Source organism: Andrena cerasifolii, chromosome 2 (genome assembly GCF_050908995.1).
Source record: "Andrena cerasifolii isolate SP2316 chromosome 2, iyAndCera1_principal, whole genome shotgun sequence".
In the NCBI taxonomy this organism is placed as follows: Eukaryota; Metazoa; Arthropoda; class Insecta; order Hymenoptera; family Andrenidae; genus Andrena; species Andrena cerasifolii.
The window spans coordinates 3,435,762-3,452,430 of record NC_135119.1 but is presented as its reverse complement, the minus strand read 5'-3'; the positions used below and the strand labels follow the sequence as shown (position 1 = coordinate 3,452,430).

The 16,669-nt window shown below is 34.8% G+C and overlaps 1 long non-coding RNA gene across 1 annotated transcript in view; it reads right to left on the bottom strand.

The window, feature by feature from the left end:
• Positions 1 to 9,179, bottom strand: part of LOC143378569 (uncharacterized) — a 123,903-nt gene extending 114,724 nt beyond the window's left edge. Inside the window, exon 1 of the long non-coding RNA XR_013088299.1 lies at positions 8,415 to 9,179. This is a non-coding gene — a long non-coding RNA (uncharacterized LOC143378569). The remainder of the gene's footprint in view (positions 1 to 8,414) is intronic.
• Positions 9,180 to 16,669: the final 7,490 nt, after the last annotated feature.

Sequence of the window (16,669 nt, the reverse complement as noted above, 5' to 3'; positions counted from 1 at the left end):
TTATAAAAAAAAAGTTATAAAGTTTTTTTTAACGTGGAGACATCTTCAAAAGGCACCCCGACGCCTCCAGAAGGGAATCTCCGGGGGGCGCCAGGGTAGTGTGGGATTTTACCCACTAAAACCCAACGGCCATTATGAAATTTTTAATAATTTACATATCTCTATTATTAAGGCCTATTGGCTGAAACGCTCGAACACCTATTTACTTATTTTCGACATAGATCCATCGTGCCAAGGCTCATCAAAATCGGCGTCTACCACATGGTGTCCTCTCCTTGTCAGTTCCTTAAAGTCTGATGCAGAGCATATTGGAAAATATTGTTTAGCCTATTGTTTCATTTGTTTCTATACATCATCTAGAATATCAATTAAATATCCAAATATTTGAACTCACGGCAGCTGTAATTTGGACATCTCCAATTGCCCATTTTCAAAACGAAACATTACATATTGGTACATATTGAATATTCTGATCCGATAGAACTTAATTAACGCGCTGCGATTATACCTATTACCGCTGGTTTTATTTATTGTTGAACTTGATCCCCTGGTCTCTCTTCTATCTGTTTTAATTAATTGATTACAGTGCACGCTCCAAAGCACCATTAACAACCAAGCGTCGCATAATCACAGCATTTTGCAATGCCATGAAAAAGTAGAAGGTTAATTATATCAGTTGCTTATCGAAATAGAGTAGATCAATTATTCTATACTTACAATTAAGTAGTGAAACGTTCCGATCGATTTGTACATGTGTATTTCATTATCTAACTAATTACATATTTACAACAGCGTCTGCAAACGTTATGGAAATACGCAAACGCTTATAATACGTTTCTGCGAGCCATAGTTTCAATCAGTGTGCGTGTACTCTGCAAGTTTATAAAATCAATTTCATCGACAATAAAGCTCCAGGCGTAGCAATTTTTCCTCGCACTTTTGACTTATATTTGCAGACAAAATCGCGCTGTTATTCATGGCACTATAAATTTGCTTCCATATCGTGTAACTGTATGCTCTCAAATCGATATTTAATTGGTAAAAAGTTCCACGTCGACATTGTGTCAATAGTCAATAAACAAGGTAGAGGAACAAAATTGATATCAAATCCAGCTTAGCCCATCTGAGCAGAGAAGGCTGAATCATGAGGTTGAATAATATGCTAGTTTGAATTTCCTGAGAGAATATCAAATTCTATTACATTTACACAAACAACAGATATATACAACCTTGTTGCTTACGTGTGGGACCGTCTACAGTACTGCGAGTATTGATTGCATTACTCAAATAAACAAGTTATACAACTTTCTTCTTATTAGTACTACTAATAGTAAAATATTATTGCAAAAATATGTAGCTTACTGTCTTGGCAAAAATAAAATATTTGTTTCTGCTGTTGAAAAGTTCGGACACGTGATTTGTGACATTGTTTCCCTTCTCGAATGACATTCACTTTAGTGAATTTTGTAAAACTAGAGGAAAACAAAAATCTAACATATTCGATCCACTCAGCATAGTAAAACAATTATGTACTGTGTTCCAGCTAAATTGACATAATTAAATCGAAAAGTGTGCTCTAGCCCGAATAGTCCAGTGAAATTAGACGGAAATCTACCTAGTCTACGGAATAATTACCAGCAAGCTAAATTTTGGTATGGGTATTTATTTGGTCGTTTTGAACGATATGTCAAAAGTCCCCATCGATCCGACCGCCGCTAAAATTTTTACAGAGGGTTGAAGAAAACAACAGTTTTTCGCGAATATCTCGTTATCTAGCAGTTTTGCGATAAAATTAGTTATTATATAATTTATAGCTAAGGAAATTCTCTACAAAAAAGGTGGTATGAGTTTTTTTCGTAGGAGTAACCATTTTCATGTATGTCGGGTTACCTTCCGAAAAACAATAGTTTTTTAACTGAAACTGTTTTTTTAAGTAGTTCATAATACTATGTAAAGATAGTAAAAAAACCGGAAATCTTCATCGAGCCGTTGACTTGTAAAAAACTCCAAAAAATGTACACATTTTCCGAGGGTTCAAACGGGTATACCCCCTTAAGTGGCCTTTAAGGCTCAGGAAGTAACCAGAGACCCCTTCCAAAGCAGGAACGATATTGAGAAGAGCTCCAAAGCACGTGTCACTTCAACCAGAAGAAAAAAGACAAGATTGTCTGAACAAGAGTCCACGCCATCCACCTCCAGAGAAAACGTGGACTGCAACTCTGCAGACAATTGGTTTTGCAAATTATGCAGAACTACATTCAAGACAGATATGCGACAGTGTGTCATGTGCCTCACTTGGATACACGAGGAATGCGTTGGGCTCACACCTGAGGTCGAAGATGTCTTTGTTTGCCCGAATTGTACATATTAAATAGGTGGGCCTTATTACCTGCACTACAGGAAATAAAACCCGTTTACAAGGTTTTAAAATCCTATTAATTTCCGTATTTGTTGTGTTCATATATTGTTACAAATAATACAGTGTATAGTTTAATGTCCATAGATTTCTATAAAAAAAAAGTTTTCAAAAATATGCACAAGTTATTTTTAAAAAAATTATAGAACATTAGGTGGGCCTTATTACCCGAACTTACCTTACACTTATAGTTGTAAACACGCATTGCCCTGTATTAACCCTTCGTGGTGGCACGGGGTGTATCGCATCCCAAGCAATTTTTTTTCCTCGCCAATATTTCTGTAAACTTTTTCACCTTAATATTGAAATTTAAAAATTTTGTAAATTTTAGACAAACAAATATTTTCTTCCACAACTATTTTTTCAATCTACAAATTTGTTCATATCTAAACTTACATTTCTAGAAAATGATTATTAGGGCATGATTGTATGAGTATTAAGAATGTACAATTATCAGCCAAAAATTAAACGATTCAAAAATACGAAAATGTTAACTCAAAAATGACGCTGGGGTGAACCTCGTGTGACCAATTTGTGATTATAAGGTGTGATCCACGAAGGGTTAAGTACATTGTTCCTATTTATCATATAAAAATGGTTTCCGTTATATAAATAAGTAAATAAATTTTAATCGACTCTAAGGACGATTGAAAGGCTTCAGGGTTAAGTGTAGAAGTATTTGCAGCTTCCATACTCGTGTCCATCAATATGGAGAATTTCTCAAAGATACTGCGGCACTCTCGAGAAGTGGAGCTGATTGTTGAATAAAGCGACAGTTACAAATTGACTTTAATGTTCTTACCGTGTTAAGTCGCGACGTAAGACAATGGCACATTCCCTTCCTCTAGAATTGCAGAATAATAAGTCATAATTTCAAAGCGCTATTATTAGTGAAATCAATAATCTAGATCCATCCTTTTGCGCCTCAAGTTAGAGAACAATATCTAATCTTAGTATAAAGTCTAAACGACAATAATTTTGCAAGAAAGAATTCTTAATGTTAATTCTTAATGTTTATGGTAATCTACGTATAAAAGATTTTATATAAAATCATTCCTGGTCATGTGAAAGGTTTATTTGAACTACAGTTTTAAAGAAATTAAAACATGAAACTAAAACCTTCCGAATTACTAGTGATTACTATTTAGTTAATTTATTGCTTGCAATTTGCATTCATAGTACTAGATTTTTAAATATAATTCTAAACGAGTGGAATGCATTATATAAATAATTACTATTATTGCTAAAATAATGTTAGTCACACGATATTAAAACAAAACAGGTAGCTGATATTGAAACAAGAGTATTATTAATGTTATAGATCAATGTAATACACCTAGTTAATTAAAAAATATATTTTTGAAAATAAAGAGTTTTGTACAAGTGTTTGTAATTAGTTGCACATTATTTTTGCAAAAATAATCGATTCTGTTGGGATTTTCTGTGCAATACAGTTTTTTGTTAAAAATTCGAAATGAGATGCCATAACTGAGGGCAAAGTAATTATTCTTATATAGCAACTATTAAATTAAAGAATATATTTTTGAAAATAAAGAGTTTTGTACAAGTGTTTGTAATTAGTTGCACATTATTTTTGCAAAAATAATCGATTCTGTTGGGATTTTCTGTGCAATACAGTTTTTTGTTAAAAAATTTTTTCTGAGAAATTCCTAATCTTTGTGATCACTCCACTTGTCGAGCGTTTGAAAGCTTTCAAGTTTAGTTGTTTGCACTTTTTTATAAAGTCGAGCAAAGTAATGTGTACATTACAAAAGGACTTATTTTCAATTGTGCTTATAAGAAAAGGGCTTATTTCCAAATGCTCTTATACAAAAGAGCTTATTTCGTATACCTTCCATCAAAAGAGCTTATTTGCAAACGGTTTTGTAAATAACTAAATTTAAAACATTACCGCTATCAGATGGAAAAATAAAATATACGTATATTTATTAATAAAAAAGAAAAAGATTTTTTCTAATAAACGTAGGTACCACAGTTTTTTTGCGGTTATTGAAAATTTCTTCTATGCGAAAATACGTCTTTTTGAAAAATCACTCCTCCATTCATCACGTTTCCCATTCGCAAAGAAATTCTATGGCGTATTGCAAATCCTGTTTTTCATTGCTGTCATTTAGGTATGGATTTTTACAAGCAACTCTAGCTACCATTTAATCCGCCTTCTGCTTTCAGAATATACTTCAAACAGTATCTTTCTTTTGTCCGCAATAATTGGCATTTATCGTGCAAACCAAGCATTTTCGAATCTCCTTTTCTCACAATTATATTTCATTATAATATTTACGGTACTCTTAACTCTTCGTGGTCACACCTTCTTGTAATCACAAATTGATCACATGGGGTTCACTGCACGCCAGCGTTTTTTTTTTGAGTTACCATTTTCGCATTCTTGAATCTTTTAACTTTTCAGTGATAATTGTAGGTACATTCGTAACACTCATACAATCATGCTGTAATAGTCTTCTCTGGAAATGTAAATTTTGATATGATGAAATTTGTAGTGGAAAAGGAGCGATTTTCCACGGTTGTGGAAAACGGCGATTTTTCTTTTGGCTTTGGCGATAAGTCCTCTTTGGAAGGGGCGGCATTTGAACTCGAAAATTGCTCATGGGGTGCTATACACCCCGTGTGGGATGGAGTTGAAATATTATTATGAATCATTAGAATATAGTACTTTCGTCAATAGAAAGCATTGGGTTGAAATTTCGCGAACTAAGCTTAGGGGAGAGTCGTGCAGTACCGACCAGCTTACAGTGCCGACCAAAGCTACTTAGTTCTCGCTTCTTCGACCAGATATTAACACTTTATTTGTATTAACAAATGAAAATCACAATTCTCTATAAGCTATTTCGGGGTCGTATTGTTTACTCCATTGCTCTCGATGTTCTGTGGCATTAAACGTATACGTTGATATCACTGTCCAACAAAATGAATTTTTTTTTCTGTTCTGTAACATTCAATAGCCGTCTCTTACAGATTTTTGTGCGCTGAAAACGAATCCGCAAACCGTGTATCGCCATCACCCTCAGTTTTTGAGAAATTCGATTTTGAAAAAAAACTGCAAATTTTCAAATTTGAACATCGTTTGTGTTCAAACAATAATAGTTATTCGGTTGCTTGTTGCGTGAAATTATTCTATAAACCCTCCCGAATACAGCGATATAAGTTATTGGTGTATTATGAATAATTAAATATGTTTAAACAATGATTAAAGGGAAAAGAACACCCGAAATGCACCCACTTTTGCAGATATTTTTAAATTTATTTCCAAAACTAAGGGTCTAGGAGAAAATCTGACTGCTCCACGCGACGCGGCAGATATTTTTCCTTCGGGAACCATCAACAGAAGTGGTAAGTCAGGTTTCGTTTTCAATACAGAAGCGAAATAGTTTGGCAAAACGTGCGGCGTCGACAGTGGTAGTCACGCGCGTTAAGCGATTGTGTGGCGCTGAGCGGCAGTGTATCGCGCGCCGCCGTTGACTACCACCAATTTTTAATATTTTTCGTGAATTAAAGGTACAATTGGAATTAGCAAGGATGATTTCACAATCTTTGCGCGAGAACTTTTTCCGTGAATTAAAGGGTTATTGAATGACAGCCAAGTGACATTTATAAATTATGCTTTCGAGGCGACACCTACTGGCGTCAAGTGGAGGAGGAAAGCGTGACGTCATAACTCGTAATCCTAAAAGTATCATTTTCATAACTATTAATTCAGAATAAATCTTGTATCTTTTAGACAAATAGCTTGATACTTTAAGTAAAACGACATATGGGTTCGAAAAAAAAAATGATTCGCTTAAGGGGAGGTTCTGGTCTAAATGTCGATTTTTCTTTTATTTCATTTTTCGAATGTTCAACCTTTTAGGAAAACGGGTTTGAAAGGATTTGTTGAAATTCGTAAAATTCCCGAAGTTATAGGCATTTGAGTCGCGGCAAATACATGGGTCACAACCGGCTACTCGGCGCTCACGTAAAACTTTAAGGGGAGGTTCTGGTCTAAATGTCGATTTTTTTATACCATTTTTCGAATGTTCAATCTTTTAGGAATACGGGTTTAAAAGGATTTGTTGAAATTCGTAAAATTCCCCAAGTTGTAGGCATTTGAGTCGCGGCAAATACATGGGTCACAACCGGCTACTCGGCGCTCACGTAAAACTTCAAATGCGTTTTTCTCGAAACAGTGTTCTCAAAACGGTGGGACCTGTATCTTCAAAACTTATTATCCGATTCGACTGAAACTTGTTTTATTTTGAAGATTATTCTTTTGGCTAGGGGGGGGGGGACTAAAAAAATTACAAAAAGTTGAAAATTTATAATTTTTAAAGGCGTTGAAAGGACGAAAAATACAGGGAAAAGTGATTTCAAACGTGAAGTGTCGTTATTTTCTAAAAAAAATGTAATTTTTGTAATTTTTTTTAGTTCACCCCCTAGAAAAAAGAATAAACTTCAAAATAAAAAAGGTTTCAGTCGAATCGGATAATAACTTTTACAGATACAGGTCCCACCGATTTGGATCAATTTTTTGACGCCTTAACTTTAACGACTCCCCAGGGCTGTTTGCACTGATTAATTATAAAACAAAAAATATATTTCTATAACATAAGACATCCTTAATACAATGCAACAAGTCCCATTAAATTATATATAGTAGTTTTCCTTTAATTAATTCCTAAATATCACCTATTTTTTGGGGCTCTAGACCAGAACCTCCCCTTAATCATGTAAAAACACCGGCACTATGTCATAAAATAAGATAATAAGGCTGAAATAATTCCGACGACCTGTCAATTTCGCTATCCTTCGTGTATAGAAACATGGTCGCTCAGTGTGCCTATGGGTAGAGGGGAAGGGGGAATTAGCTTCCAGACGCCACCGCGTCTGTTGATATCAATTTTGTTATTGGTTTTCTCGATTATAATTTTCATTCAAAAGTATTTTCCAAAATTCGACCGGCGCATTGCAATTTGTCGCTTCGTCTTTAGGACCAGGCACAATTTCATCTTGTTGTTCGTGAATGTTTCTTCCTGAAGTTCGCGTTCGAAACCGTGTATTTCAAGCAAATCTATTTTTTCCTCGTAAAATGGAAACAGGTCTACCACGTGCGCGTGATTCTACGACTCGCTGTTCTTCAGTCGCCCTTTCTGTGTCCTCGTCGTTGGAATCTTCTGTTTCATAATCTTCATCTGAATGTTCAGATACATGGTTCTCTTCCGCATCCGACGTTACACCGCCATATTCCTCTTCTTCATCGTTTTGTACAATAGCTTGTACGACCGTACGAGACCGTAAATTGTAAGCCATGGTGCTGTGTATTGTAATACGTATCTCCACAAAATTACCTTTTTTTAAAAAAAAGTACAAAAAACCGCGCCAGGTATACGCGCGCGCGCGCGCGCAGAAGGACGAAAGGAAACTGTCGTAAATTTATTAATGTGCTATATTTAACTTTACTAAAGTAATGCTATACAAAAATTGCGCCAATTATCACAATGGCTATTTATACAAAGAAAAAAGTGTATTAAATAATATTAAGCAGATGTATTTTTATACAAATAAATATTTTAATACGAATAAATATTTTATTCAAAATACTTGGCGCTGCTCTCCGAAAAAAATGTTAATTGTCTTGGTTAATAAATAAAACAAGGCAAGACACCACAGAGGCAAGAAAGAAAGAAAAATATTAATGCAATTTATACATATTTATTCAGTTTAGCAACACCAATTCGGAGCGCAGCGCCAAGTATTTTGAATAAAATATTTATTGCTATTGAAATATTTATTTGTATAAAATAAAAAAAATTCGCTTAATATTATTTAATACATTTTTTGTTTGTATAAATAGCCATTGTTATAATTGGCGCAATTTTTGGATATCATTAATTTTGTAAAGCTGAATACAGCACATTAATAAATTTACGACAGTTTTTTTTTCGTTCGTCTGCGCGCGCGCGTATAATTGGCGCACTTTTTGTACCTTTTTTTTAAAAAGGTAATTTTGTGGAGATTTCACACATTTTGTAGTGTTTATTGATGACTGGATAATTTTTACACCCCCTTAGGTTTAATTTTTTTTTTTAATATATTTTATTGTCATCGAAACTACGCACGCCTGCAAAGCTTCATGACAATTGGATTGGCGGAATTGGTTTAAATTTGAGTTTTCAGATCGAAGCTGAATAAAATCGTTTAATTAATATAATACTATGTCACAATAAATTTTTTTCTCCGACGTAGATCACACTGCATCATCTTCTGCTTCGATTATCTGTAAAAATATAAAATCCACATTTTACTTACAACTTAACGTAGAACTTATATAGAAATAGAGTGGCCCTTTGCTATAGTAAGTGTAGAGACTACAAGATGTGTCCGAAGGAAGTGAGAGCGTATGGCAGAAAGTCTTGCTGCCGGAAATTTAAATGCTAATGGTAATTCAGCGAAAATGAACGAAGAGATCCAATATTATTGACGCGCAATTTATTGGTGTTAGAATAAAATTGATTTAGTATGTTTATTGGTGAGTTAAAACATTATTAATGGGAAACTAATAAAATTAATGAATAGAGTGGCAACTACTGTGGATTTGAAAGTATTACGAATGTCTTTCACAAAAGATTGAAAAAAATCAAGGGAGATGTGTTTTCAGAGTACTTTCTTCACTGGTGTGACTTACTCTACATTGCAAGCAATCCGCCATAATTTTCTTAATTCTTAATGCTATGTCTTTTCACAAATTTTGTCGATTTACCTTATTTGATAAATTTCCAGGAACTTGTGGGAAAGAAGATGCTTCTCTGTCTATCTAACCTTCTGTGGACAACCTCCAAGCCTGTGCATCCCCTTCATTTCTATCGAAGCCCTTGTGTCCCCTTCGTTTCTATAAACTCTACATAAATAGTCTATTAAAAGATTTTGGCGACTTACCTTGTTAATTGAGACAATAATTCAGTGTCCTATTTCAAAATTTTTGACAACTTACCTTATTTGACAGTTGGCAGGTTATGAGTCATTGACGTTACGTTTGCCTTGACAGGTGTGCTCTCTGTCTGGCTGTCACGTGACAACAATTTATTACGCGATTGGCCGAAACCTTCATCGAATGAACGACGTTATTTTCTTTAGGTTTAATTGCTTGCCTGATAGTGTCTCTTTTATAACTACAATGGTATTGGCGCACTGGATTGGTCAGATTAAAACAATTATTATTTTAATAAATGAAAATAATACATCAAAGCTATTTTGCAATTAATTAATTATATATATTAGTTTCCGACGTTTCGATCTTGGTTTAGATCATCTTCAAGGAAAGTTAAAAACATATATAAAATACTGCGTATGCTATTGAAAATAAGTCACCGTGCTCTGGAACAACGTGTGACTCGCGAGTCGGTTGGAATAAGACTAAGGTAAACCGTGAACAACACATCTGCTTTAGAAGGTGAAAAAGGGGTGAACACCGTTGACAGTTATAAATATATCTAAAACCCCAGAAATTCAAAAAATGTTTTTTGAAAATTTTGAATTTCGGGGGTTTTAGATATGTTTATAACTGTTGAAAATAAGTCACCGTGCTCTGGAACAACGTGTGACTCGCGAGTCGGTTGGAATAAGACTAAGGTAAACCGTGAACAACACATCTGCTTTTGGAAGGTGAAAAAGGGGTGAATACCGTTGACAGTTATAAACATATCTAAAACCCCCGAAATTCAAAATTTAAAAAAAAAACATTTTTTGACAGTTATAAACATATCTAAAACCCCCGAAATTCAAAAAAAAATTTTTGAAAATGTTGAATTTCGGGGGTTTTAGATGTTTATAACTGTCAAAAAATGTTTTTTGAAAATTTTGAATTTCGGGGGTTTTAGATATGTTTATAACTGTCAAAAAATGTTTTTTGAAATTTTTGAATTTCGGGGGTTTTAGATATGTTTATAACTGTCAACGGTATTCACCCCTTTTTCACCTTCTAAAAGCAGATGTGTTGTTCACGGTTTACCTTAGTCTTATTCCAACCGACTCGCGAGTCACACGTTGTTCCAGAACACGGTGACTAATTTTCAATAACATACGCAGTATTTTATGTATGTTTTTAACTTTCCTTGAAGATGATCTAAACCAAGATCGAAACGTCGGAAACTAATATATATAATTAATTAATTGCAAAATAGCTTTGATGTATTATTTTAATTTATTATTTTAATTTATTAAAATAATAATTGTTTTAATCTGACTGTTTCTTTTATAATTACGTGGCATCTTGCTGACACCTTTAAACAAAAATGGAACACTACGTTCGGTGTACGGTTTTACCCCATGGCGTAGGAACCCACGCTTTTGGTTACAGCTAAATATGAAAATGGCAACAATCGGCCACCATCATCAAAATGTAATAGAAGTAGATACTGTTAACAGATATCATCTTGTAACTTACCTTCTAATTACCAGAACACTATATAGTCCACTTGAAGTACAGTCGAAAATAAGATCACAGCACGTGGAAATATAATAAATTTAATAATTCGCTGGAGCTTATATATTTACATACGCTCCAGCGAATTATTAAATTTATTATATTTCCACGAGGATCTGTTGACTAACAGTTCAATATGGCGGAAAACAATTGCCAAACGCGGGTGGGCATCGTTCATTTCTTTTCAGAAATAAGTATGGTATACGGTTTTGCCCCAGTATACGGTATCATTCTAAGGTATACTTACGATAAATGCGAGCGAAAACACCCAAGAGCACGATACTTTTTTACCACCCAAAACCAACGACTCTGACACACATGGGTGGTTCACACCCATATCCTGCTACCAACCACCCCAGGACAATAATTAACACTTGCTACATTTGAATAATAGTGTTAAAGTGTAGTAAACTTTTCAATCTGGCACTAGATGGCGCCACTAATCCGAAATTCTAGGTTATGTAAAAGATGCGTAGCGTCAAAGTCAACTTATGGATGGCTCACACCCAGGGTGTCAACGAAGGGTTAACTTTTTTATTCGACGAGAATTTATTCGACGAATAAAGTTAATCTTTTTATTCGTTATTCGAAATTTTATATAAATAAAATTTTGCCCATTTCTGTTTGCAAGGAATCATTTGACAAAGATTGGGTGCAGTGTACCGAATGTGAAGGTTGAGCACAGATCAGGAGAATATTAATTATTATACTTGCGATGTTTGTACAATTAAAATTTGAAAAGAATCTTGTATTGTACCAATTAAATGCCTCTTTATTAACACTGTTACTCATTTAAACCTAAAAATCTACTAATTTAATAGCTGGTCTATACTGGACAACAATTTTTCGTTTCCTAGAAATTACAACTTTTTTGCTTTTGCGAATTATCAATTCTTATTATTAAATTTCATAGAAATAATTTCCCTCCTCTTATTAAGTTCCACCTATACTACAAACACGTTTTTGAATTTCTGATTTTTATCCACTCTACCCCAAGATATATCAAGGAAACTTAAAGCGGTCGTTACTGCACGACTCTCCGCTGCTTCGACGAAAAGTTGACGCTGGCCGTAATTTTGGTTTCCGCTGTTGTACTTTAGGCTAATTCTTGGGGAAACAATTATCGTGTCGGTGGTAAACTGGTCGTTATGTAAATATGAGAACGACATAAGGAGGGAAGATTTACGGCTCGCTGACGATTGGTCAGGCTAGAGAGGTGAGCAGTCGCCCGAACCAGTACCAACTAGTCCTGGATTCAGTTGGCGGCCAGGACCCGTCGCGTGCGCTTCCCTATCCGCTGGCCGCTTCGAGCGTCGACCGCGACTACTTGTGCCGATGTAATCGTTGAGTGTTACTACCTGAAACTTCAAAGCACGTCCCCGGAATTAGAATTTACAAGTGGAACAACAGCGCAGCATCTTCGCTAATTAAGCAGAAATTAATCTACCAATTAAAAATGAATTATTCGGCGTGCAACGGCGCGTATAATAATTGTGAAATTAATTTGAAAGACGAGGGATGAATCGCACTCCTCCATGCAGAAAGTTCACGTGCTAAAATAACGCTACTTCTTCCTCAACCCGGACATTGAACGTGTGAAATATTTCTGCACAAATCTCGGAGGAGTTACTTCACCTCGATGTTAGAAGTGTAATGTTAAAAAGTGGTTCCAAGTGATTTCTGAGACGACAAAGTGTCGCGTCGATATTTGTCGTACGTCGTACTGTTTTATAATTTCTCCGCTGAAATCTAAGCACCCCTTTCTCATAAATTCCTATAATTTATGCAAATCAGTTATTCGTTTCGAGAATAATCATTCTGAATACATCGTGCAATTCTATGCTCGACGCAAAGTTCCAACGGGATACGAAGGAATTCTGTATATTTGCGAACAGTTTTATTGGACCAGAATCATATAAAGGAAATTCGTGTCTTGAAACGTCGATTGATTGTTTTATTGGCCGACGTCGCGTCGTGGGGTGAATGTTCAGTAGTAATAGAAAAAATCGTTCTTCTCGTACAGTGTCCGTTGCCAACGATTTCAATTTTTTTCATTGGTAAATAAACGAAATTAAATGTTTATCTTCGTATAGGAATGATGCTCGATTATTGGCAGGGCAAATTGAATTTTGCGCAGCTATCTGCCAACATACGGGACGGATTTTCAGGCATTTTTTTCAAAATGCAAAATCGTGTTTACAAAAGTGATTCTGCGCTTTTCAAGCGAATCGAAATTCTGAAAGAATCGAGGGGGCGGAATAAATTTTGGCAGTGTGATATTTTATATTTAGAAAAATTGCTTCGAACATCCGTTCGGAATAAGTATCTATGAAAAGATAGCATTTAAGTTTCGTTAATTATTAATGCGGAAATTGTTAAAAGTGTCATCGATATTGCTGCATGCATTTCTGTCATAGTTCTAATTTAACAGCTAGCGACACTATTTGGAATTTGGAACGCAACAAGCAGGGTGTGCTCTGTAATGGAATATCTTTTATTACTTTTTAACCAACTGCACGCACACCCAACAGATTTTCAGTTTTTTTTTTTGGGGGTGAAGAATAAAGAAAGTTTTCTAGAAAACGGAGACTGGTTTGCAGAAACTTTACGCTACTCTTTCGACTTAAATCTTCAGGAAGAAGCTTACTTTCCGAGATTATACTGCCAACAATGAATCATAGTACAATTAATTGTAGGCAGGCAAATTAACGCGAATTCGGCATCAAGGTTTTGACGAACTTTTACAAATGCTTTCCCTTTTTACGGGAGAATGATTTGTGTATATAACGAAGTGACATGTAAAATTCGAGCAACAATACTTGCGGTTGAAACAGCACTGAGCGCACCAGTATTAATGATGCAATGCTTATGTACAACGTACCGTTGAAAAACTCGTAGATGCGCACCCACGCTCGATTTGTTAAATCGGTTTGGAACGGCAAGCACGCGAAGGAAAATGGAGTGATTAAGAATGCAGTAACTGCGCTCAATCGTTATGTGACCGATTTGATTTAAATATTCATTATTAATCATTCATTCATATTTATATTCATCTATCTCAACACAATCGGATTCTGTGATTTCGCAATATATATGCAAAATAGCGCAACGAGCTTTTTATATTCATTGATATTTTCAGCCGGTTGTGTAGGTATGAATAAGAACCGCGAGTGCGTGGTTTAGTTGTGCTTTGGAATTAGTAATCGGTACCCGATGAAGAATTGATTCTGCTGTTTATCAATTAGGGTAGACCGGGGGCGGTAGTAACACTTTGACATTGGAATACGATTACGCAGGAACTGTTACAACTACATTTACAATAAAAACTCTTATACGGAAATATTACTTATTTGACATCATAGAGTCACAACAGTTTCGCTTTGTGTCAAGTAATTGCTCCATAAAAAACTTGAGAAAAGTAAAATAGTTACGCCAAGTACATGTAATCAAATAAATCACAAAAAATAGAAGATAATAATAAATGTAAAATAAAAAAATATGTGAAATCAAAATGAGCTGCAGGACATAAAGGTAATGATAAATACAAATAAATATTTTAATACGAATAAACAGTTTATTCAAAATACTTGGCGCTGCGAAACAGAAAAAATGTTAATTGTCCTCGTATTAATAATTTATATTAACTCCCTTAGAATCTAAAATACATAAACATATACATATACATGTTAGAAACGCAGTCAGATTTATTTTATATTTAATTCTAATGTCATACCTAGCATATGCGCACGCACACATACACACATTCATGAACGCACGCACAAGAAAGAAAGAAAAAGATTAATGCAATTTATACATAATTTATTCAGTTTAGCGGCACCAATTCGGGACGCAGCGCCAAGTATTTTGTATAAAATGTTTATTCGTATTAAAATATTTACTTGTATTTATCATTACCTTTATGCACGTGCAGCTCATTTTGATTTCACATCTTTTTTTATTTTATAATTATTATTATCTTCTATTTTTTGTGATTTATTTGATTTCATGTACTTGGCGTAATTTTTTTACTTTTCTCAAGTTTTTTATGGAGATCTCACGTCTTCTTACAAAGATAATTTGCATAGAGAATGACTTCAGATAATTTTCAATATTATAAATTATTATTATATTATTAATTGATGACTGGATAATTTTTTCATCCTCTCGGAGTTTTTTTTTAAATATATTGTATTGTCATCCAAACTACGCACGCCTGCGAAGCTTCAAGACAATTGGATTGGTAGAATTGGTTTAAATTGGTTTTTATCATTTAAATTAAAAAGAAATTCATTTATGTGTATATTTGTAAAAACACGTTTATAACTTGGTTATAACTTGACGGTAAGCTGTCAAAATTTGGAGTAGATTGCATAGTGAAGATAGCGATTGACGAATGAAACGTGTGGTTGTTCCTTTTTGGCTGAAGGTGTGCGTGTAACGCGTATACGTATTATGTTGACGAAAAATTTCTTGGAGAAGACGAAGAAAAATCTTAAAATTTCCGACTGATCCATGAGCCGATATTATGATATCTCTGTTATGCGCGGACCGATTTTATTGAAATTGGTCTTATTCGAAAGCTTACATGCGCTTTACATCAGAAAAATGCCTTTAAATTTAGGAAATATTGCAGGCGTGATGAGATATTAATGAAATAAGTTTCAGGTTAGGTTGGAATAGCCCGGCGACGAGTAAATGATAGCGGTAGCGACAGTCGACATATACAGGGTGTCTTTCCTGTACTTGGCGTCGAGACGCTACCGCGTCTCTAAATCCAAGTTATTAATAACAAATGAGAAGCGTGTTAAGTAGGGCGGAGCGGAAAATTTAAATTTGAATTTTCAGTTGGCCTGGGTGCGGGATAGTTGTCTTTTGATTAACCAAACATAACTGTAAAAAATTTTGGAAAAATATTCATGTCTGCAGGTTCCGTTTTCTCCTAGAAATGATCATATAATCATATAATCATTTTTAGGAGAAAAAGGAACCTGCAGACATGAATATTTTACAATTTTTTTTTACTGTTGTGTTTGGTTAATCAAAAGACAACTATCCCGCACCCAGGCCAACTGAAAATTCAAATTTAAATTTTCGCCTATATAGTATGATTATATAATCACCTTTAGGAGAAAAAGGAACCTGCAGACATGAATATTTTTTCAAAATTTGTTTACAATTGTGTATGGTAAATCAAAAAACAACTATCCCGCACCCAGGCCAACTGAAAATTCGAATTTAAATTTCCGCCTATACACTATCGCTCCGCCCTAGTGTAAAGTGTTACAACCGTTCCTGACCTCGGGTCGGTTGCAACACTGAATGCAGTCGATAGTAGCACAAATTTAACTTTACAAAATTAAAATATATATTGATTTAAATTATAATAATAAATGAAAAAAGTAAAATCTATAACCAATTATGTGGTATCGCAGTTGTGGCAGAAATAAAACACGTTTTGGCAGGTGCATTCTTCATCTGCTCAATCCTTACATTCAGTATATTGCAACCACGGTGTAATAGACAGGTGTTTCGACACCTGTTCAGAATATGTGACTTTTTCGTCCTAGTTCTTCGGGCGGCCACCAGATTTCATAGCAGTTGTAAAGGCATTTACATATATATACAGGCCTGGTATGGAATTCCTACTCGTAGTGGAAGGGGAATACGCCACGCATGCGCGTGATGACCCCGTGACGTCAAACCAATCGACGCCATGGTTCACTCAAATGACAGCGTCATCACGCGCATGCGCGGCATGT